The following is a 24275-nucleotide window of genomic DNA, read 5'->3' on the forward strand; positions in this document are numbered from 1 at the left end:
AATGAGCGTTCATTGTTACAGAGAACTGATGGAGTAAAATGGAAGAACATTTACTGGACCAGAAAGTAATAACATACTGTCCTTTTCTGATTATTTCACCAATCATTTCAGAGATGATCACTTGGTAAGAAAATTTATGAGAAATTTACAATTTCATGTCATCCTAGAGGAAGAAATAATTTGAGGACCAGCAAATATGGCATATATCAAAAACCTGGATTTACCTTTGCCTAGTCCTACCTTTTAGGAACACCATTCTACTTTAGGCACACAACTCCTCCTGGTGGAAGGAATGAGCATTCACTACTGTTTCACTGCAAAGAAATCATTGCTGCCCTAATGGGGCCATCAGTGGCATGTCTTTTCTATACTGTTAGCATGTCATTTCCTTTACCTTCCATTGTTAATATTTCAAGATGAACCAACGTTTTCATAGATTTAGGTTCAAGACAAATTCATTCATGAATGAGGATAATTAAACCTTGTCCTACGGCATAAAATCATAAATGCAAGGACACTATTTATTCAAGGTAACCTTGATTTAAAAGAGGGAAATGTAATTCATGAGATTAATGTCACGTTGTAACAGGCGATGATGTATCCTGTATAGTGCAAAACGCCTTTCATTTTAGATACAAGAGATTGTGTAATTTAGGAGAAACAATATAGGAGTAAGGAACATAATTCTGAGTGCTTCTAATATTTTACTCAGCTTTGGGATACAGTGAGGGTTTTCCACTGCTGCATGCAGACGCTGGAGCCATACGCATTACAAAAGTGACAGCACTAGGGGTCCCTATTAATCAAAGCCCTGGGTACATAGTCTGTGATGATGAATAGAAGGTCCTATTAAGCCTCGCTTACTACCCTGTATGCCTGGGGACTCTTTGTAGATGACGCAAGCAGTCAAGGTATAGCCCAAGAAAGAAGCTGTAGAATGAGTCTAGATACACCACAACATTTTGTTTCCACCCCTTTATGCCTTTTTTCATTTCTTTGCCTGTATATGTATTAGGCATTGTTCCTTCCCTGTTTCTTCCATGTTCCCCTTTCCTTGTCCCTGTGCCTGTGGTTTGTCCATGACCCCCTTCCCCTATTGGCACCCACTGTTTAAATGTGACTCAACATTTTATTGTCAGTTGACAGTGCCATCTGGCCTGACCAGGTGCCGAGTGATGATCTGCTTCCAATACACTTGTGATCACCAAAGGATTCACAGAACTGGCATCACAGCGGATGATTTGGCTTCTTTGAGAAGGGGAATGCACCAAATACCGTACTATTTGGGGTTGACGGAGTCTGTGAGTGGCTTCGACGCATGGTGTATAGCTCATATCTAATTTGGAGTAATCTACAAGAGAAAAGGCGGTGATTTCCAAATGTTACTTTGTACATTCTTAGTATGAATGTTTAGCTGAAATTCTAAATTGGTGTGCCATTGCTCTCCCAGGAGGATAGGTAAGCCCCTAGTGTGCCTTGACTAAGTTTTCAGTTGAAAGGTGCCACAGCCGCGACATTTTAAGACATTACGCTTATGTTTGAATTAGATGACAATTGAAACTGTATCTAATGGGGAGGAAGGAAGCACAACACACCAAGAATGCCCAAGATGCAAAACGGGAAGGCTAATTATTCTGTCATGTGACCAGCTAGGCCACAATATTACTTGAGGTAGGCATTACTTTTCCTAGTCTTCTTTGCCAATCTCAGGCCGCCCTGCTTTGGGAAGAGCCGTAGATGGTGCACATAGGGATTTAACCCATTTACTGTTCAGGTTTTGATGCACCATTTCAAAAGTTTGCACTGAGTTTGTATAAACTGGGCAGCGGCGCATATACGTGTGCCTCGCGAGTATGATGCACATACACGTCATAAGAACATCTTGGGTCCAGGTTTTTATGAGGTGCAAACATCAGTAGCGAAGTGAAGGGGCAAGAATGACATAAATTAATGCCAAGAATTCTCCAAAGTAGTGATGCTGGTAGACACTGGAAGTCAGTTTGACACAGACTATGTGCCTTCTGGAGAAGCAAGAGCCTGAAAAGTCATTGCACACTTGCTCCTTTTAGGAAACATGTTGCAAAATTCGGCGAATAATTTTGACCCTGTCTGAAACTATAAAATGAGAAAAATAAAACAGGAATATAGAAGAACACAATTCTTTAAAGTAAACCAATATGAAAATAGAAACCTCCAAAATGTTACAAAATACCTGTCAGGATAACGAGAATATATATACAGGTTTAATCAAGCAATCAAATACAAATAATAGAAACGAATGTAAAGCTATTTGTAGACATTGTAACAAAGAGTACATTTGCACAGAACTGATGTGGGTTCTTCTGAAAAGCGTTTCTATGAGGAAGTGGGTGCTGTCTTTTCATTGGGCGTGTCATGGGAATTAAGGGTTGCAGTTGAGAGATATTTCAAGGCAGTGGTTATTACATAGTGTCATGAATTAAGAAACAGACATGGGATTTTTAAGAGCACCACTGAGAGCAACTGTTACTGAAGATAGCCACCGATTTATGTATTGCTGCTGTAGAATGGTAAATAAAGATGACAGCCCGATTTTCATGTCATTGTTTTCAGATATAAAAAACGGCATTGGTTATAGTTTGGAATATTTCTTAATAGAAAAGGAATAATGCACACTATTTACTTAATGCGTAAAGCATTTTGTGAAAATCAGTATAGCTTCGGCATGCAAAAGTCAATTTCCAGTGCTCATTTACAGAATCGCCACTCGTGAAATGTGAGTTCAGAAAGTGCAGTTACGGGTGTGGAATTGATGCACTGAAGCATTCACTAGATTAGGATTGGCGTGAGATTCTGGGCATTTCTAGGTGGGTCAATCTACTAACGTAGATGAACAAGAAAGAACTTGTAAATTTGTGGTAGCCATGTAACCCCTGAAACACAAACATGTGCTCCTTATAAAGGCAGGAGCGAGTCTTTTTACTTGGTGGAAATAAAAAGGGAACTCCCAGTGGAGGTCAACATTTTTCTAGCCACAATTCAAGGAATTAATTCAGGCAATCAGCGTAGCTAATTATTTATTTTCTTGTGAGAACAGCATGAGGAGGCAGGGTGGATGGGAAACGGCCCTACTACATGCAGTGTGAATGAAAAACCAGAACACATCGTTACCAGAGTGTAAGGTCTGAACAAGCACAAGCACCCCACCCCCCCCCCCCCCCCCACTGAATGTCACAAGAGGTTGGGATCTGGTAGGAAGAAACAAAAAGCTGTGAATTACAGGAGATTCTGCCTTACTTTGTTCCCAAGCCTCAGCAGAGATGAAATGGGCCCACTAACACGACTAACAAGGTAACCTATATATTTGATAGTGTGTATTGAATATGAGTGCAGGTCTATCTACTTTTGAGTGGGTGGGGGATTCTATTGTCTTGGATGTGGGTACAGTCAGGGTGGTGTCCTAAACCTTGGCATATTGGTGCCATTACTTCTCATCTTTAGGCGTTTGTGGCTATCACTGGTAAATAAGGACCCTATTATAAACTATCGTGTGCAGTCTTGATGACTTTCTTTCTCTCAATGTTATAATATGGATTTATCCTTGACATACAGTCACCATTCTGGGTACCGTTCTAGCGGGCACCATTATTAGGTGCTTAAAAATATGTTGGTTCATATGGGACTGACACCAGTATAAAATCCCACTACAGGAACCACATTATAGGGCTTACCTCCAATAATAGAACATTTTCTTTGTGGTCATTTAAAATCCATCCGCACACATGTAACATGAAGGCAGTGGATCCTGGGAACGGAAACACTTGGCAGCAGGGATAACATACTAATTGTAAGGCACAAAGACTAGTGCACATGATCACTTGTCCTGTAATCAGTACTATGCCGGTATGACAACGAGGAAAGCATGCATGAGAATTGTGGAGGATATAATTAACATCAAGTGACTATCTTGAACTATGAGACAGTGAGATATATCGATCTTGGTAGTACTTGAGAAATTTAAAAAGAAAGGACTCTCCTCAAGTCAACAACTGCTACAGAACATCCCTTTATAGTTTATATCATGGGGGCATAAAGCACATGGTCGACATTTGCCATATTGCGGAAATACCTGCTGACATTCTTGCTATCCCTGGTTAAGAGTGGCTTGCCCATCCTTGACATAATGTGACATTCTTGATGACATGTTGGATGTCCCTGGTTTAAGACTGGCACATTCTCAACATATTGAGAGCATTCATGGTTGCGCTGTGGCTATCCCTGGCATCACAGTGCCTCCCTGTTGACATATATTTGTAGGCATGGTTGAAAACAGACCTGATTCTGATTATTCTAGACCTAATAATGCCTAATCATTAGCATATTCTGTCTATTCTCAATCGAACTGTGACCCTCATTTGCATAATAGTGACACAGTGGTTACCATACGTGATTCAGTGTGGACTTTCTTGTCACATTTTCCACTATTGATAAAATAATGGTGATGAAAATCATTGGAATGTGATTGACAGCCTGAGAATTTGACGATGATATTGATAAATTATGAAGATTAATGGGCATTAAGGGCTCCATTTGACTGAGTCAGCCCTTCTTACCTGATGATAAGATATTATTAAGGGACAACTCATGTATTTACTACAAAATGAAAAGCTGTAATTTAAGGCAAAATACTACTTTTATCATGAAATTAACTCTCTATTTGGGGCAATTAAGTCTCTATATTCAAGATGAACATATTAGGTCGTGGTGAAAGGTTTGTTGTCTACATGATCATTTAGATCCAAAGTTTCTCAATCCATTTTGAAGATGGGGGGTGCTCTAATCCCCATTATAAATCAATGTGTGGCCTAGATTATTACACCCTTTTAACAGACCTTACTTTGTTTCTACCCTTCTGCCCATTTTCTCTCTTCATCCTCCACCTTCTCCCATTTTTCCTGTATGGGCTTGCCATCCTGGACTCCTCCTGCAAACACTTTCTCTTGACCTCCTCCCCGCACCTGTTCCCATCTCTCCCCTCAATGCATACTCTCGCCACACGATTCAATGATTTTCCCTTCAAATTGCATTTTAATATAAAAACAATGAGGTAAATTAATTATTTTACATTTTTTTTATCATATAAAAAATCCCCACTTCAGGATGGGGTGCTTTATAAAAGGAATAACAATTGTGGTATAGTGGAAACGTACAAGTTACTTACCTTCGGTAACGATGTATCTGTAAGAAACATTAGTTAGTTAGATTCCTCACCTTAGAATATCCCCAGGCGTCAGACTGGATCCGGAAGATTTTTCGTCAGCAATACCCCTTGCGCGTCGCTAGGCGTCGTCTGCGGCTCCGCGTCCGTCGTCGGCGTCGTGCGCCGGAATGACGTCGTCGGAGTACTTAGACGCCGCCCTCGCGCGCTGACGTCAGTTCTTGTACATAGCTTTCCGCGCCAGGAACGCAGAGCCATGCAAAGACCGACACTGGTGCCAAAAATAAAATCTAGGGTCCTGAAAAGGATAACCTTAACCCTAGATGTCAGTTCGCAGAACGGGGAGGATGGGTGGGTCGGTGAGGAATCTAACTAACTAATGTTTCTTACAGATACATCGTTACCGAAGGTAAGTAACTTGTTCATCTGAAAGAAACACGTTAGTTAGATTCCTCACCTTAGAATAGATACCCAAGCAATACCATCCCCGGTGGTGGGTCTGCGAACCAAGATCACACCAGAAAGTCCTGGAGGACAGAACGGCCAAAGAAGCCATCCCTCCGGACTTGGCTGTCAAGGCAATAATGCCTGGCAAACGTGTGTAGCGAAGCCCACGTCGCCGCCTGACAGATGTCCTGCAAAGGGACACCCCGTCCCAAAGCAGTAGTAGCCGCTGTGGCCCGAGTAGAATGGGCGCGCAGCCCAACAGGAGGGTCCTTTTTTTGCCAAGGAATAACAAATTTTGATGCACAAAACGACCCACCGAGAGATGGTCCGTTTGTGCACAGCTTTCCCCTTCCTAGCACCCACGTATCCAACGAAAAGTAGGTCGTCCACCCGGAACTGCTTTGTGCGGTCAAGATAAAAGGAGAGCGCACGTTTGGGGTCCAGACGGTGCAGCCTCTCTTCCTCTTTGGAAGGATGCGGAGGCGGAAAGAAGGTGGGCAAGGTGACAGACTGCCCAAGATGAAAGGGGGTCACCACTTTCGGAAGAAAGGAGGGACGAGGCCGAAGGACAACCTTGTCCGGATGAACAGAGAGAAAAGGAGGCTTAGATGATAAAGCCTGGAGCTCACTCACCCGTCTAGCTGAGGTGATGGCTACCAGAAAGGCAGTCTTAAGCGTCAGCAGACGAAGAGGACAATTATGAAGAGGCTCAAAGGGAGCGCACATTAGAAATGTGAGAACAAGATTCAAGTCCCACTGAGGCATTACAAAAGGGACAGGAGGGAACGTGTGAGTAATGCCTTTTAGAAAGCGTGTAACTACAGGGGATTTGAAAAGAGAAGGCTGATCAGGAAGCCGCAAGAAGGCAGAGATGGCAGCAAGATAACCTTTCAAGGTGCCCAGGGCAGAGCCCTGCCGGGCCAAAGAAAGAAGAAAGAGCAGAACCTCAGAAAGAGGGGCGGAAAGGGGATCCACAGCCTTTGCTGTGCACCGTGCCACAAATTTGTTCCACCGGCAGGCGTATACCGTCTTTGTGGAGGGACGCCTGGCTGCCAGAATGATATCACAGACTTCAGGAGGCAAGTCAAATGGCATCAACTGCCGCCGCTCAATCTCCACGCATGGAGGTGGAGGCTGGACAGGTTCGGGTGGAGGACCGTCCCCTGCTGCTGCGACAGAAGATCCTCCCGAAGGGGCAGACGTATCGGAGGATCGGTCAACATACTGAGTAGCTCGGGATACCAGTACCTTCGTGCCCAATCCGGAGCCACCAAGATGACTTGGGCCCGGTCGTGCCTGATCTTCTTCAGCACTCTGGGCAGAAGTGGTATAGGCGGAAAGGCGTACAACAGACCGCAACTCCACTCGTGACGAAAAGCGTCGCCGAGCGAGTGCCGCCTTGGAAATTCCAACGCGCAGAACTGCTGACATTGCTCGTTCTCTTCGGTGGCGAATAGATCTAACCAAGGCTCTCCCCACTGCTGAAAGAGACCTTGCGCCACTTCGGAGTTCAGACGCCATTCGTGATCCATCATGCACCGGCGGCTGAGTTCGTCTGCTCTGGCGTTCAGAGAGCCCGCCAGATGTTGAACCACTAGGGTGACGCCCTGGTGTTCCAGCCATGTCCAGAGGCGCAGAGCCTCCTGACAAAGGGTCCACGACCCCACCCCGCCCTGTTTGTTGCAATACCACATGGCGGTGGTGTTGTCCGTGAACACCTGCACGACACTTCCCCTGACAGAGGGAAGGAAGGCTGAGGAAATATGAATTTTTATGGTCAATTGTGTCCCCTATCTTAGACCCCAACGGCTCCATGTACATGCTACAAGTACATGTATGTTCCCTCCACTTCAAGCTATGAAGACGCAAATACATGTGCGTCCAACGTTAACATGTCCTCTTTCAGATCTGCCATGAATGGGTCAGATATTCCGTTCCTAAGTATGCCTTGCCACCGTCTTTATATGGTATACTTTTCACGTTTTCCAGCTCTGGCAAGGTAGGCCCTGAATTCTGCCATCGAGCCTTTTCCTGCTTCTGCCTCTGAATGCTCCAGCCTGGACCTGCATCTGTATCCATGACCTTTGTCTTACTTCCTGCGCGGCTAACGGTGCCTGACCCGACCTGTTGCCTGCCAAAACTGTATTCAGCCTTCAAGTTATCTGCTCCGCTCCTCGAGAAATGCATTCCTGTCTAGTAGTTTAGGTAAACATCCTTCCAGCTGCAGAGCAAAGGGCCCGGCCTTACTGTCTCCGAGCAAGTAATTCATGGCTTTCGTTTCCATGGTAGGCCCATGCCCCCTCGCATCTCATGTAGACACTTAGACGCTTGTACACGCACTAGCAGTCAGTATAGAATAGACTCTATCCGAGAGACCTTTCCTTCCAGATAATATAGTTCCTGAAACACAAGATATTAGATACGATTTGGGATTAGGTTGTTCTGACATCCCAGACTTCTGTCTCCTCATGTAGGGCTAAATGTCAAGTCCCCTTCACCCTCTAGTTACACGTCAATCACACGTCATGCGGCTGCGCGCGCATCTCTGCCATGTATTTTTGCTGACATTGCAGGATTCTCTTATGGATCCACCCACCTGTGACATCCTCTTAATGACGTTTCTAGTATACGCCTTTATGCACGCCTATTGTAACGCCTTTTTTATTACGTATGTGTATTCTTATCTCTCCTATCAGCTGTTACGCCTCCTGCATCTGTCTTCACTGTAATGCATTTACTATAAATATAATAACCTGTCAATAATGTATCGCCGATCCCTTCCTGAACCTTCGTGGTGACGGAACCCGATTGCCTGGTTCGAACCATAATTCCTTTGTAAGGAATAAATTCCCTTTTATAACCTCAAATACCACGGATTCTGCCTCTTATTTTTACTGAGTTATTCTTATTGAATTTTACCGCATAAATTAAGTCTAGGTAATTTAAATTTACCACATAATTGGCGCCCGAACAGGGACACCTCTCACACCCCACGCGCCGGAGGTGCGTTGCAGACCCGGTCTCCTGCCACAGCCGGACGGACAACTACGCGTACCCGCAGGATTTCCTGTATCTCCCTCAGGCCAACGGGGGCGACTGAGGCTGCGATCAACACCCAGACGAGGCGGTGAGGAGTGCGGAGAATCCCGACCAGAGCCTAGCTGAGAGAGCAAGATCCGAGGTATACAGAGGCCCACCAGATTCCGAAGTATCTATGTCACGAGTCGAGTCCAGTCCGATACAGTCCAGTCCAGTTTCCGAGGCCTTCCGTTCCGTGCTTCCCGGTGAGTACTGTTGCTGGGGACGCATTTAGACGTGCACATTAGTTTGTGCCGGTCAAGACGGGTTTGGGTACACAGATCCGGTCTGCACTGTTTCAGCAGTGTATCTGTGCTGTTTAGCAGTACATCCAGTATATCTAGTATTATGCAGTTAACTAGTTTTATTCTAATCATTATTGTTCGTTTCTGAAATGTTTTGATATGTTTTAAATGTCGTGGTATGAGTGATTGTTCGATCTTCATTACTGTGTTTATTGTATTAATTGTGTTCAAGTCCAAGTGTTAAAATTCAGGTAAGAATCAAGTAGCAAGGTTCAAGATGCCGTTATTCTCGAAATTAAGACAGATAAAAACTAGAAAAGGGATACTCGAGGAAGCTGTTCCCATTCCACCTAGGGACACTCCAGGGTACTTTATGTACCATAAACATGGCCTAGATGCCGTATTATATCTTGATTTATGGGTGGACTACACCAAGGATTTAGCAGAGAGTCAGAGATGGCCCGCTGCTGGGACATGGGATGCAGATTGCATCATGAGAGTAGAAGAAGTATTATGGAAAAAGAAAGCCAGACAGTCACAGAAAGATGCCATTGAATTATGGCGTAAAGAATCGCATAGACGCGCAGAGAAAGCGTTCAGACAAGAAGAGAAAAGTAGAGAGAATTCAGACAAAGCCCGAGAAAACCTATTAATTGACGAAGGTATCCGAGTAAAAACAGAACAAGTAGACAGACAACGAAACACTCTTATGAATGGTATGTATCCTCTTCTGGCCGAAGGTTTGCCTAAGGCCACCCTGGAGGTACCAAAAGATCTGCCACCTCCATTACTCCCGATTAAAGTACATCCCAAGACCGCAAAGGACATTTTCCTTTCTTCCTATTTAGATGATGCCGCCCCCGAATATGCTAATGGTGCGCAGCCACGCACACCACCTGTTGACGACGCTCAACCCCAAGATCATCTGCCCCCACCTCCGCAGCAACAAACTCCTCCTCACGTTCTAAACGTTCCACCTGTTTCTACAGTCCTTCCTGCATCTACACTCTCTACCCTACATCCAACAAATCCTTTTGGACTTGGCACCTCAGGAGGTGCGATAGGAGGTGCGACAGGAGGTTTTTCCACGCCACCGCCAGCACCTAGATTGACTTATAGGGATTTAGCACACCAACGTACACCCCAAACAGCTAATCACAATATATTTAATGAGCCTCTTACAGATTGTAGATATGATCCAGTGCCCGGTAAACACGACAGAATGTTGCTATCATCAGTACGTTTACGACGAGTTTCGACCTATCTAATGACGCTACCAGGAATGATTGGTCATCTAGACAAAATATATCACTTTATCCAAACAGGGGAAGGTCCTGAAAGTATTGGCGAGGCCATGGAATACCAGAAAGTAGACATGCAAAAATTATTGTTACGCTTCTTCATAAACTGCTTGATCAGAAACAGAGATAGGCCTGAGGTAGATCCGGATGAAATGCAAGTACTTACCAGATGGGGTCAGAATATAGCAGACGGAAAACATGATAAACAGAAGAGTATAGAAGTTATGCACCGAAAGATCAGAAAAGAAGTAGAACGAATACATGAAAGAAGATTAGAAGCAGATAAAACTGAATCAGAGGGAGAGGAGGAGGAACAGTCAGAAATGACCACAGGACAATTAGAATTACCAGCTAGAGAAACGATAGCTTATGTAGGTAAGGGAAGATCTTTTAATAAAACAATGCGTCCGATACGTCCAGAATGTAACAGAATTTTTCAAGCAGCTATCTCAAATCCAAGGACCCCTGAACACTTATTCCAGGCTACTGATAAATTACTTCGAGAACGAAGGGGGTACCATGTGCTCGATTCTATGGATGAACAAGAATTAGCCAGGTCAGCAGTACAATGGGCTGACAGTTCTGAAAAATACAGTGATGATGCGCTAGCACACACGTTTCTAAATCTCACACCAGACGAACAGCGTTTAGCTGGTATATACATGATACAACGCCTCCTTATATTGTATAAAAACGAACACTCCGATCCTGGTCCCCTACCTGATATACTGATAGAATTACTCACGAATAAATGGAGAGGTATAGGTACCGATCTAATTAAGGTAATTCTAGAATACCGACACAGATATAGTGCCTTTTTGTGTCCAGAACATGATCCAGCTCCCTCCATGGAAAGAAAAATGTATTACATAGACAGACAGAATCCCTTACGCGAAGTACACCCAGTTAGAAATGATGATAATACTTTTAGACGCGTGTTCGTGTACACGCCTATAACTAAAATAGAACTATTGGAAATGAAGAAATTAGTGCCCAGTCATGACAAAGATCCAGCAGGTTTTCACCGTGAACTAAAGGACATGTTACTCATGGGTGATTATACCTATCCTGACATTATGAAAATATTAAAAGTATTATTGCCTGCCGGTATTTACGAGAAACTCAAAGAAAAGGAATGGGAGGTGGGAGGTGGGAGACCAAAAGATTGATTGGACAGCATTAGAAAACGAAGAAAATGCCCGAACTGCAGGCCGAGGGCTTGGGGACAAAACTAAAGCATTACCAGGATTATTAGTACAAGTATTGCCACGTTTATTAACTACGAAAAAGGAAGACTGGGGTGCAATCTCAGCCTGTAAACAGAAACCCGATGAAGACACTAGTGATTTCTACTCCCGATTTAAAAATGTTTTGGCATTAATAGTGGCCTAAAAGCAAATAGCGAGTCATATCCACATCTCTTTGTAACAAAACTAGTCGAGAATTCCCTGCCCCAGGTTAAGAACAGAGTATTGAAAGTTGAGAGCACTTGGCAAGCTAACACTCCTTCACAAATGTTACAAATGTTACAGTATCACCAGAATAGAATTAGAGAAGAACAAGAACACGAACACAGACGTATGAAGGACACGAAAATGAAAATGCTTGTTGCTCAGTCAGTTCCAGCTGACGGTCATAAAAAGGGTGCGACACAGTCCAGTAATTCAGCGGTTCCCGTTAAAGGGACATGCAACTATTGTAAACAGCCAGGTCATTATATAAACGATTGTGCAGTTCTGAAACATAATATCTCTACGGGTAAAACCAAGGAGAGACCACGTCCGCCTAGACAGGATCAGATCCAACAACAAGCACCTCAGAATGTACAGCCTATGCCGGTTCCACAACAGACCGTAGCGGTACCACAGCCACAGCCTGTTGCCGCAACACAAAACACGACACAACAGATGTACCAGTATGCCCAAAATGACTATCCAGATTATCAGCGATACACATGAAATAGCCTAGAGAGGGAAGTTGGCTTACCCCTTATTGAGGTTCCTGTAGATCAAGAGGGTCGTTATGTACAGAGTCAAGTATTAGGGAAAGACAGAAAGTTTTTACTTGATACAGGGGCAAGCAGAACAACTATAAGTCACGACGAGGTTCCAGGGGCACCCCTCTCAGGCTCACAAAATGTTTCCCTTGGATTTTCAGGAAAGCCTACTATTAACGAAGTATCGCAACCGCTTCCACTTACAGTTGGTCCATTGACACGGACTACAGATTTATTGCTTACTAAATCATGTCCAGAAAACTTGTTAGGTATAAAGACATTGAAAGCTCTAGGAGCTATAATATGTTGTTCTCCGGACGGAGTACGACTATTTTTGCGTGACTTTAAAGGTCACTACGTGTCAAGAGACATGGATCACCGGTTACAGAATCTACCTGCACATTTATGGGCACAAGGCCCCACTGATGTAGGTTGTATGCACATTACACCATATCGAGTCACACTCAAAGCAGGAGTGGTATTACCACGAATGCGACAATACAAGTTACCTCCAGATGCTGTAGTGGCTTTACTGCAAATCATTGACGAGCTCATTGCACAAGGAGTGGTTGTGGAAACCGACTCCAATGTATGTAATTCTCCGATCATTCCGATTCTTAAACGAACTGATCCAAAAGCACCCCCAGTATATCGATTAGTTATTGATCTGCGGGAATTGAATAAATGCATTGTACCACAATATCCCGTGGTTCCAGATATCTCTTCATTACTGACAGCTATTGATTCAGAAGCAACGTTCTTCACTGTAATTAAACTCAAGAACGCCTTCTTTAGCGTCCCAATCGATCCGGAAAGCCAATATTTGTTCGGATTCAGTTTAAATGGACGAAGCTTTAAATTCGCACGCGCACCTCAAGGATTTACAGAAAGTCCCAGCATCTACAGCCAAGCACTGAAAAGACAACTTGACAGTATCCACATGCCAGTTAACACTGCACTGCTCCAGTATGTCGATGATCTGCTGATCACCGCCCGAAGCGAACCTGAATGTGAAAAAGCATCACTGACGGTTTTACATTTTCTGGCCGACAAGGGGCACAAGGTGTCCCCTTCGAAGCTACAATTCTGTGTTCAGCAAGTTGTGTACCTTGGGCACTTGCTGTCCAAGGGGGGGAGACAGCTCACACCTGACCGCATCCAGTTAATTGTAAACATGCCACCACCCAAGACACAAAAAGAGGTACGGGCCTTCATAGGCCTCACTTCGTACTGTAGGCAGTGGATCCCCCAATACGCATTTCTAGCAAAACCACTCATTCAGTTGACAACCCAGGAGGCAGCGACATCGACTGTCCTCCCTTGGACTCCAGAACATACACAAGCTTTTGAAGACTTAAAGAAAGCCTTATGCCAAGCACCTGTTTTAGCGACACCATGTTACAGTAAGCCTTTTACACTTTTTGTTACAGAACGTGAAGGTACTGCCTTGTCAGTACTCACTCAGGAACAAGCAGGATCACACAAACCATGTGCTTACTTTTCTAGTACATTAGATCCCGTAGCTCAGGCTCTTCCTGCGTGCCTGAAATCAGTCGCAGCGACAGCTTTAGCGATCAGACAAAGCGATTCCATAGTATTAGGACATCAATTGACAGTACAAGTACCACACGCAGTAGAAGTTCTCTTGAACCGGACACAAACACAACACTTGACTATAGCACGACTGACGGGTTATGAACTAACATTGTTCCAGCCACACATAGAAATCAGACGTTGTAGTACATTAAATCCTGCCACACTTTTGCCATTAAGTGGAATAGACCCACTGGCACATGATTGCATTGAAGTCATTACTATTACGACGAAACCCAGACAAGACTTGACAGATATTCCATTATCAGATCCAGACCTGACATTTTATGTAGATGGTTCATGCATGAGAACAAGTACAGGAGAATTAGTGGCCGCTTATGCAGTCACAACAGACACTGACGTCATTGAAACGAATTGCATTAACACTTTGTCAGCTCAAGCAGCAGAGCTCATCGCTCTGACACAAGCCTGTATTCAAGCCAGAAATAAAAGAGTCAACATATACACAGATTCACGTTATGCATTCGGAGTTGTCCATGACTTCGGAGTCCTTTGGCGAGAGAGAGGTTATTTAACTTCTCATGGTGCCAACATTCAACACGGTCCCCTCATTCAAGCTCTATTAGATGCAATACATCTACCTATTGCGATATCTATCATGAAGTGTAAGGCCCATACAAAAGTCACCGATATTATTTCCCAGGGTAACGATCTAGCAGACCGAACAGCTAAACAGACAGCTCAGAATCGGAATCATGCAACGGACGTGACAAAGACAATAGTTCCGACACCGACACACTGCATGACAGTTAAGGATCCCGCCCTTGATGTAATTGACATACAGACACATGCTACACCAGAGGAAATAAAGAAATGGACTGAATTAGGAGGGATCCAGACAGATCAGGGATGGATGACGAAGGGAAAATCTATATGGTTTCTCACCGACTCCATGGTTCAAGTTATCATTAACACAATACATAGTCCAGCGCACTTGGGAGAAAAAGCTATGCTAGATAGTATTCAAAACATTTGGTTTAATAAACACTTACGAGCTGCAGCCAAACAGAAAGTCCGAACTTGTATGATTTGTTGTCAGTTCAATCCAGGTAAAGGCGTACCTGTAGAGCAGGGTGGATTTCAACCTCCCGATCACCCTTTTGAAGTCCTCCAGATGGATTATATCCAGATGGAACGTTGTCAAGGATTCAAATATGTCCTCGTAGTTGTATGTGCTCTTTCCCGTTGGACAGAGGCATATCCCGTCTCAGATTACACTGCCCCGACTACTGCCAAACAGTTAGTTCGTGAATTCTTCCCACGGTATGGTTTGCCCCGTATCGTGTACTCAGATAACGGCCAGCCGTTCTCATCCGAGCTAATGAAACACATTTCACTCTTGTTAGGCTATCAATGGAAATTCCACTGTGTCCGACATCCCGAGGCAGCAGGTCTCGTGGAGCGTCATAATCAGACTCTGAAAATTCGACTTTCTAAAATATGCAGAGAGAAAGGTGTCGACTGGATAGTAGCCTTACCAGTTGCACTCTTTTACATGAGAATGGTAGCACATTCTCGAACAGGGCTATCCCCGTACGAGGTGGTCTTCGGTAGGCCACCAAATATGTGGGGGACGCCTATACCTCGTAAAATCACTGATGTTGATTGTAATATGCTGACAGATTACCTTGCTTCCTTGATGTCTGCACTACAATCTTGCCGTTCACAGGTAGCTGCAGCCTTTCCCGACAACACCGAGGTGAAGCCCCATGAAGTGGTTCCTGTCATTGTCTTCATAAGAAATTTCGACAGGAGGAGCCCGTTGGAGCCTCGCTGGCAAACGCCAAAACTGGTACTTCTGACCACGAGGACGGCAGTGAAGGTCGAGGGTCGCAAGGGTTGGCTACACTCGAGCCATATCAAGAAATTTCATGGACCACTTTCTGATCTGAACTCTCAGCCCTGCCCCCTTCCACAGACTGACTCAAAACTCCCCCTGGTTGAGAAAACCGAATCTCAAAACTATAAACTGAAACTAAGGTCTAGCAAGTCAGACAATTCGATTGTTTAAGTCCTCTCCAAGGTGAATCGGTTGAATTAGTCTCTGACATGTATCCTCTAGACCGAAATCGAGAGAGAGATAGACAGAAACAGCTCAAGAAAAATGCATATTGTAAATCACTTCATAGTTACTGTATAGTGACATTGTTGATTATGTTTTTTCTAAATTTGTTGATTATTGCTGCAAGCATACTGTTGCACATGTACTATCCTATTTTCAAGCGTGCTCATTCTGTTTACAATGTTACTGCCGAACATTCTTTTAGTGAATTACCTCCACATGAGTTGTCCTACAGATTTGCGCTGCGCAACAACACATTCATTAGTATGTTACATCACTCCCATCAGACCAGCAACGCTACAAATTGTTGGATATGTGGCCGACTCCCTCCCTATCAGAAATACAAGGGAGTTCTGCCCCTCTTTCCGTATCCATTCACACATAATGGTTCCTGTGGAGCATGGTTTAGTTTGATTAATTCTTTAGATTCAAACACTGTAGTTTACCAAGACAACTGGGTATGGGGAAACCTGAACTTAGTTTTGCTTAAAGTCTGCTACCCTAACAAGGAGGGACTTCCCAAAAGAACAGGAACTGACCTAGAAAATGAAGTATATGGATTAGGTAATTTTACACTTAACCTCATGATTCTGAATGTTGAATCCGAAGCTGCACCAGTCTTGCCCGCTATGTCAGTATTTCCAGTCAAAGGTGAATTATGTGTAAGAAAGAATGGTTCAGTACACATGGGTCATAGTAAATGTACCACTGTGATCGAATTCAGTGATAAAGGCAAGTCTACATTTAGAGCTTCTCGTCATTCCTACTTCATATGTGGTCATACCGCATATATACGTTTACCTCTAGATTGGGATGGTACCTGTTACATTGCATTCCTTCTGCCACCTGTTTTCCTAGCCCCTCCTGATTATTATAGGAATACCCATTTAGTACACAATAGACCCCAGAGAGATATCCCGATTGTCGACTACACTGAAACAGCATGGGAGCAATACACAGATTTCAATAAAGGTTTCTTTCCCTACATAGGTGTTGTCACTAATAGTAAACTGATACGTAGATTAACTAGAACCCTTGAAGCAGTAGTGAATGAAACTACTTCCGCCCTAGGCAACTTAACAGAGGAGCAGTCTGCGATGCGGATTGTTGTTCTTCAAAATCGTCTTGTCCTTGACGTCATACTGGCCGATAGGGGCGGAGCCTGTAGGGTCATCGGATCGAGTTGCTGTGTTTTCATTCCAGAAAACGCGCCATCAGTATATAAAGCCATAACTCGTCTTCATAAGATTGTAAGCCAGATACATCAGAATCCAGGCACCTGGACATGGTCCGGTTGGTTCTGGAGCGTGTTGTCAGCCTGGGGATGGAAAGTCCTATCCTTCCTAGGTTTTGGCCTTCTCATAATATTCAGTTGCTGCCTGTGTCTACAATGTGGACCAGCGATTTGCGGCCTGTGTGCCACATCATGTATTCCACGTTCAAGTTTTCATTCAAGATCTCGGAAGAAGAAAGAAGAGCAAATGATGTTACATGAACAGATTGATGGATTCCTGAGGATCGATATTTCATGAAGGGTCCGTAGGGGACAAGGAGGGAATGAGGAAATATGAATTTTTATGGTCAATTGTGTCCCCTATCTTAGACCCCAACGGCTCCCTGTACATGCTACAAGTACATGTATGTTCCCTCCACTTCAAGCTATGAAGAGGCAAATACATGTGCGTCCAACGTTAACATGTCCTCTTTCAGATCTGCCATGAATGGGTCAGATATTCCGTTCCTAAGTATGCCTTGCCACCGTCTTTATATGGTATACTTTTCACGTTTTCCAGCTCTGGCAAGGTAGGCCCTGAATTCTGCCATCGAGCCTTTTCCTGCTTCTGCCTCTGAATGCTCCAGCCTGGACCTGCATCTGTATCCATGACCTTTGTCTTACTTCCTGCGCGGCTAACAGTGCCTGACCCGACCTGTTGCCTGCCAAAACTGTATTCAGCCTTCAAGTTATCTGCTCCGCTCCTCGAGAAATGCATTCCTGTCTAGTAGTTTAGGTAAACATCCTTCCAGCTGCAGAGCAAAGGGCCCGGCCTTACTGTCTCCGAGCAAGTAATTCATGGCTTTCGTTTCCATGGTAGGCCCATGCCCCCTCGCATCTCATGTAGACACTTAGACGCTTGTACACGCACTAGCAGTCAGTATAGAATAGACTCTATCCGAGAGACCTTTCCTTCCAGATAATATAGTTCCTTAAACACAAGATATTAGATACGATTTGGGATTAGGTTGTTCTGACATCCCAGACTTCTGTCTCCTCATGTAGGGCTAAATGTCAAGTCCCCTTCACCCTCTAGTTACACGTCAATCACACGTCATGCGGCTGCGCGCGCATCTCTGCCATGTATTTTTGCTGACATTGCAGGATTCTCTTATGGATCCACCCACCTGTGACATCCTCTTAATGACGTTTCTAGTATACGCCTTTATGCACGCCTATTGTAACGCCTTTTTTATTACGTATGTGTATTCTTATCTCTCCTATCAGCTGTTACGCCTCCTGCATCTGTCTTCACTGTAATGCATTTACTATAAATATAATAACCTGTCAATAATGAATCGCCGATCCCTTCCTGAACCTTCGTGGTGACGGAACCCGATTGCCTGGTTCGAACCATAATTCCTTTGTAAGGAATAAATTCCCTTTTATAACCTCAAATACCACGGATTCTGCCTCTTATTTTTACTGAGTTATTCTTATTGAATTTTACCGCATAAATTAAGTCTAGGTAATTTAAATTTACCACAAGGCTTTCAGTGCAAGTCGAATCGCTCTCAACTCCAACAGGTTGATGTGGAGACGAGACTCCGCCGGAGACCAGAGGCCTCTGATCTCCGCCTCTCCCATATGGCCACCCCATCCCAGGAGGGACGCATCCGTCACTACGACATGCTCCGGTTGGGGAAGGGAGAGGCTCTTGCCCGTGACCCAATCGCGGTCCGTGAGCCACCACTGCAACTGCTGTGCAGTGCCCTCCGAGATCAAGACATGGTTGGACAGGTTGCCGTGATGCTGGTCCCACTGAAACTTCAGGTCCCACTGCAGAGCCCGCATGCGCCGCCTGGCGTGATGCACTAGTAGGATGCAGGAGGCCATCAGCCCCAGAAGCCGCAACACTAGCCTGACTGAAACCCAGGATAGAGGCCGAAAGATGGAAATCAGGGCCTCAATATCCCGGACCCGCTGTTCCGGCGGATAGACCCGGAACTGCGCCGAATCGAGAACCGCTCAGATGAAGAGGAGCTTCTGAGAGGGACTCAGGTGTGACTTCGGCACGTTGATGGAAAATCCCAGCAAATGCAGGAGATCCGCCGTAGTCTGGAGGTGGGAGACGACTGCCTGGGGCGAGCCCGCCTTCAACAACCAGTCGTCGAGATAGCGGAAGACTGGAACCCCTGATCTGCGCAGATGAGCTGCGACCACCGCCATCACTTTCTTGAACACCCGAGGGGCACTGGTAAGGCCGAAGGGGAGCACGGTAAACTGAAAGTGCTCTTGACCCACCGTGAACCGCAGGTAACGCCGGTGGGCTGGCAGGACGGGGATGTGGAAATATGCGTCCTGCAAGTCCAACACTACCATCCAGTCTCCCGGGTCTAGGGCAGCTAGAACCTGAGCCAAAGTTAACATCTTGAACCTTTCCTTCCGGAGGAAGGTATTGACGTTCCGGAGGTCCAAGATAGGGCGTAGGCCCCCGTTGCCCTTCTTGGGAACCAGAAAGTAGTGGGAATAACAACCACGACCTACTTCTGGGCTCGGAACGCGCTCGACGGCCCCCTTGGCCAAGAGGGCCGAAACTTCCTCGTGGAGAAGATTCAAATGATCCCCCGAGATACGTTGGTGCTGCGGTGGCATGGCTGGAGGGGTCGTCTCGAAGGGGAGGGAGTAGCCCCTTCGGACGATTTGCAGCACCCACCTGTCCGATGTGATGGACCGCCAGTGGAGCAGGTGATGGCGAACTCTGCCGCCCACTGGCGTGGAATGGGCCTGAAAGCTCGGACTAGGAAGGCTTTGAGGCGGATGCTGCCGGGGTGGATGTGGGCTGACCGCGTCGTCCTCCAGAACCGCCTCGGCGGAAACCACGTCCGCGACCGCGCGCAGGTTGGTTCAGCGGCTGGTGGCTAGGCGTACGTGAGGAGGCACCCCTTCCTGGGCCACGAAAGGGGCGAAAGGCGGAAGTTTGCGACCGCGGGGCCGAGAGGCCCAAGGACTTGGCCGTAGCCCGGGAGTCCTTAAAGCGATTCAGCGCACTGTCCGCTTTCTCGCCAAAAAGGCGAGTGCCATCAAAGGGCATGTCCATGAGAGTGCTCTGGACATCACCCGAAAAGGACGTGGACCGCAGCCAGGCGTGACGTCTAAGCACCACCGTGGTAGAAATCGCCCTACCCAGCGAGTCCGTAGTGTCAAGCCCACATCGGATAGCATGTCGTGCTGCATCCCTCCCATCGGCCAGAGCCTGGGTAAGTCGTGTCTGGACCTCCTCCGGACACAGGGGCAGCACGTCCTCCACCGTATCCCACAGAGAGTGGGAATAACGGTCCAAGAGACAGGCGGTGTTCAAGGACCGCAGGCCCAAACTAAGGGAGGAGAACAGCTTTTTGCCAAACTGTTCCAGTCTCTTGGAATCCCGGTCTGGCGGAGCTGTCGGGAAGGAGGATTGGGAGGTAGAGGCCTGGATAACCAGGCTCTTGGGGGTAGGGTGGTGGGACAGAATACTGGGGTCGCCCGGAGCAGGGCGGTGGCGCCTGGCGACGTTCCTGTCCACAGGAGGAACTGTGGAGGGCTTGGACCAGGTGCCCTGCAGAACGTCAATGAGGACCTCATTGAATTGCAGCAGAGGCTCAGTGGAGCTTGCTGCAGACTGAAGCACCTCAGTGAGGACGTTAGTCCTCACAGCCACGGCAGGTAGCTCGAGCCCAAGGGCTGCGGCCGCCTTGCGCAGCACCACAGAGAAAGCAGCACCCTCCTCCGAAGCCACAGTCGGAGGAGAGATGAATCCAGTGTCTGGAGAGGTATCCAGACCACTGGCCTCCCCCAGTTCATCTGCCCAGTCCTGCGACAGCTGAGCCTGAACGGCCATAGGATCCTCGGATCCCTCCCATTCGCCCCCGTCATCCGATTCCTGGTATGCAGGAGGAAGGATCGGAGCCGGGCGATAGACATAATGTGTCTCCAGCGGCGCCGAACGCGGCGTCCATCGACGCCGTAACGGCGCCGGGCCCGGAGCGGGGCTGAACTGGGGCTCGACGCCGAGCGGAGCCGGCGTCGGAGGTGGTACCGGTGTCGACGCCGGCAGAGGAGGCGTGACGAGGTTGACCGGCGTCGGCGGGGACTCGGGAACGGGTCCCTCGGGCACTTGCGGCATCGAGGCCGGAGCCGTCGACGGCGCCGGGGCCGGAGCCGCCGGCAGGCAAGGTTGCCCAGTCGGGTCCGCGGGGCCCGAAGGCGCGCCAGCGGTCGTCGACGGCGGAGCCAGGTTCCTCTTGGCCGAGAGGAAAGCACTGACTTCCGCCGGCGTCACCTCAGTCCCAGGGACCGGCGGGTATGGGGACTTGCGCGGCGCCTGCGGCTCCGCTGGAGCCGCGGGGGTGGAACCACCCTGACCCTCGGCCGAGTCGCGCGACTGGCGAGGGGAGTCCGAAGAGCGGTGTCGCCTCTTGGACTTCTTGGAGTGCTTCGACTTACCCGAAGACTTGGAGCCAGACGATCGATGATGACATCGGCTGCGGCTCCGCGACCGATCCTTGGACCTCCTCCTGGACCGGGATCGAGAGGGGCGCGGAGCCGAGTGGCGAAGCTCGAGAAGCTTACGGGACCGCTCCCGTCTAGCCTTCGAGGTCAGGGCCTTGCAGTCCGAACACGACTCCGCGTCGTGGTCGAGGCCCAAACAGTAAAGGCACCGGCGGTGATGGTCCGTAACCGACATCAAGCGGTTGCAGTCAGCACAGGCTTTAAAACCAGGCATCCTACCAGCACCGGAGTCGAGACAAGATCAAAAAGGATCAAAAAACTTAGTCAAAAAAGACTAAAAGGGGTAGCTCTCCCGGATCTGCGCTTACTGGCGCGGAAAAAAGAAGAACTGACGTCAGCGCGCGAGGGCGGCGTCTAAGTACTCCGACGACGTCATTCCGGCGCACGACGCCGACGACGGACGCGGAGCCGCAGACGACGCCTAGCGACGCGCAAGGGGTATTGCTGACGAAAAATCTTCCGGATCCAGTCTGACGCCTGGGGATATTCTAAGGTGAGGAATCTAACTAACGTGTTTCTTTCAGATATTACTTGTTATATAGAGAAACAACAGATGTGAAACGGGGACGAAACAATAAATATTAAGAAATTGTATAAATGTGCCACGTAATAAATGTAAAGCAAAAAATAAATATAAATAACTGATACAAAAAAAAAGAAAACCATACATGTAAGTGAGCTATTTTTAATAAGACTTCAGAGAATTTAACAGATAAGGAGAATGATTCAAATGATATCTGGAAATGGTGGTGGACTAGAGACTGTTTTCAATTTTTTTTCGAATCTTTCATTTGGTGCTTTAATCCCTAACTCTGGAGGAATTCTAGCTGTAAAATGTAGCATTTTGAAAAAGAAGCTCTTAGGTGCAAACTCAAAATGGATTAAAATGTTTAAAGAGGTTAATGTTTGACTGGATGAGCCTCATTTTCTCACTTCTTTCTGGAAAATAGAACCATGACAATGAAAATGAAGGGCACCTAGGAAGATGTTAAAAAAATTATGAATTAAAAATGCAAAAAAGGCAAATATGTCCTCGTCCATGCAGCAGCTATACTTACCCTTCATTACCACGGCCCTGACTAGTCACAGGGATTCCATGTGACACCTGCCTACTTGGAATAATACATCTTGCAGACATGAACTGCCATCCATACACATTCCAGTATATCTGTTGAACATTTCCACTACCCCAGAATAGGTACAGCCTGAATCAGACTGACACGTTTGTAGCATTAAATGAAACAGCATCAAGGGATGAGCTATGGGCCATTGTGCTAAACTCAGAATTCAGAAGGTACCACACTTCCTTGGCAAAGTGTCACTACTAGGTAGGGATGTAACACAAGCCCCTGCAGCCCATGAGGTACACAGGCCCTGACTCCTTCAGGGGTCACCATGCCACTCAGGAGACACCCAATTCAGGCCAACGCCAATAATTATCTGTGAGATACGAGAGACTTAGGGGCCCGCATTCCATTTGCGATACACCTCTGCTTCTAGGCCCTTTGGCATGTGATAAGTGAACTATGATGTGTCTGTTTTGAATTCTGTTCTCAATGACAAAAGGAATAAGAAAGATTGACAAGTTTCCAGTGGTGGCTCCTCCACTAAGTTGAAGGAGAGTCGCCCCACTGCTTTTCGCAGTGTAAAAAAAGGGAAAATAAAATGATAATAACTCAACGTTATTATCATTACATTTTTTCCTGGTGAGGCAGTTTTTGCTGGCGGATCTGCTCTGCTCTCAGAGCAGGAGGAGGAGTGGTGAGCACACTCTGTAAGTTTGCATGAATGTTTGACCGGCCGTCTCGGGCCAGCCAAACAGTCATGTGCACTTTGCATGTTCTCCAGCCAGGAGAACATGCCCAGGCTCCAATTACCTGGCTGAACGCCGAACCCGGCTCGACGCAAGAGACGACTGGGGAGAGACGCAGCAATAAGGTACGTTGATTTTTTGTTTATTTACACCTCCTGCCACCCCCGATCCGTGCCAGTCGCCACGCAAGTTTCACATTTGTTAGTCAACTTAAACCCAATGTTTTCAAAAATATCTCTCTAAAATGTACTTCCCGAGTTCTACAAATACATTACCTTATCTCTGCTTCTCCTTTAACCTATCCTTCGTTTTCTCCTTCCCACAGTCCAATGCCCTAGCTCCTTACCTGTCCCTCCTGTAAGTTCCGATCACAAGAAATAAAATGTGCTATTGCAATCCAATCATATTATATCATTATACACATTTATCAGTTCCTCTGTGCTATCTTTAAAAAAAAAAAAAAAATTCTATGACTTACCATCCCACTTATTTTGTAAATTGTAAGGTACCTTTGAAAGAAAGTTTTGGCCGCAATTTACAAAGTTATTTGCATATGTAAATTTAGGCAACGAGGCAAATAGACTTTTTTATGAGTATAAAACCACTTTTGACATTTACAATACATGGTTTTACACTTGTAAAAAAGATTTACTCACGTGAAGATTTTTCAGTAAGTAAAACTACTCCCTGAGGTGGGTAGTGGGGGATCCAGAGCGCTCATGGAAATCTTTATTTTGGTATAGGTTTCCAACAGTACC

The 24275-nt window shown here is 46.3% G+C and overlaps 1 protein-coding gene across 2 annotated transcripts in view; it reads right to left on the reverse strand.

Moving 5' to 3' along the window:
* The window catches only part of ACOT7 (acyl-CoA thioesterase 7), a 1181269-nt gene that overhangs the window by 232048 nt on the left and 924946 nt on the right, over positions 1-24275 (reverse strand). The gene's annotated exons all lie outside the window — the stretch shown is intronic.

This window comes from Triturus cristatus, chromosome 1_2 (genome assembly GCF_964204655.1).
Source record: "Triturus cristatus chromosome 1_2, aTriCri1.1, whole genome shotgun sequence".
NCBI lineage: Eukaryota > Metazoa > Chordata > Amphibia > Caudata > Salamandridae > Triturus > Triturus cristatus.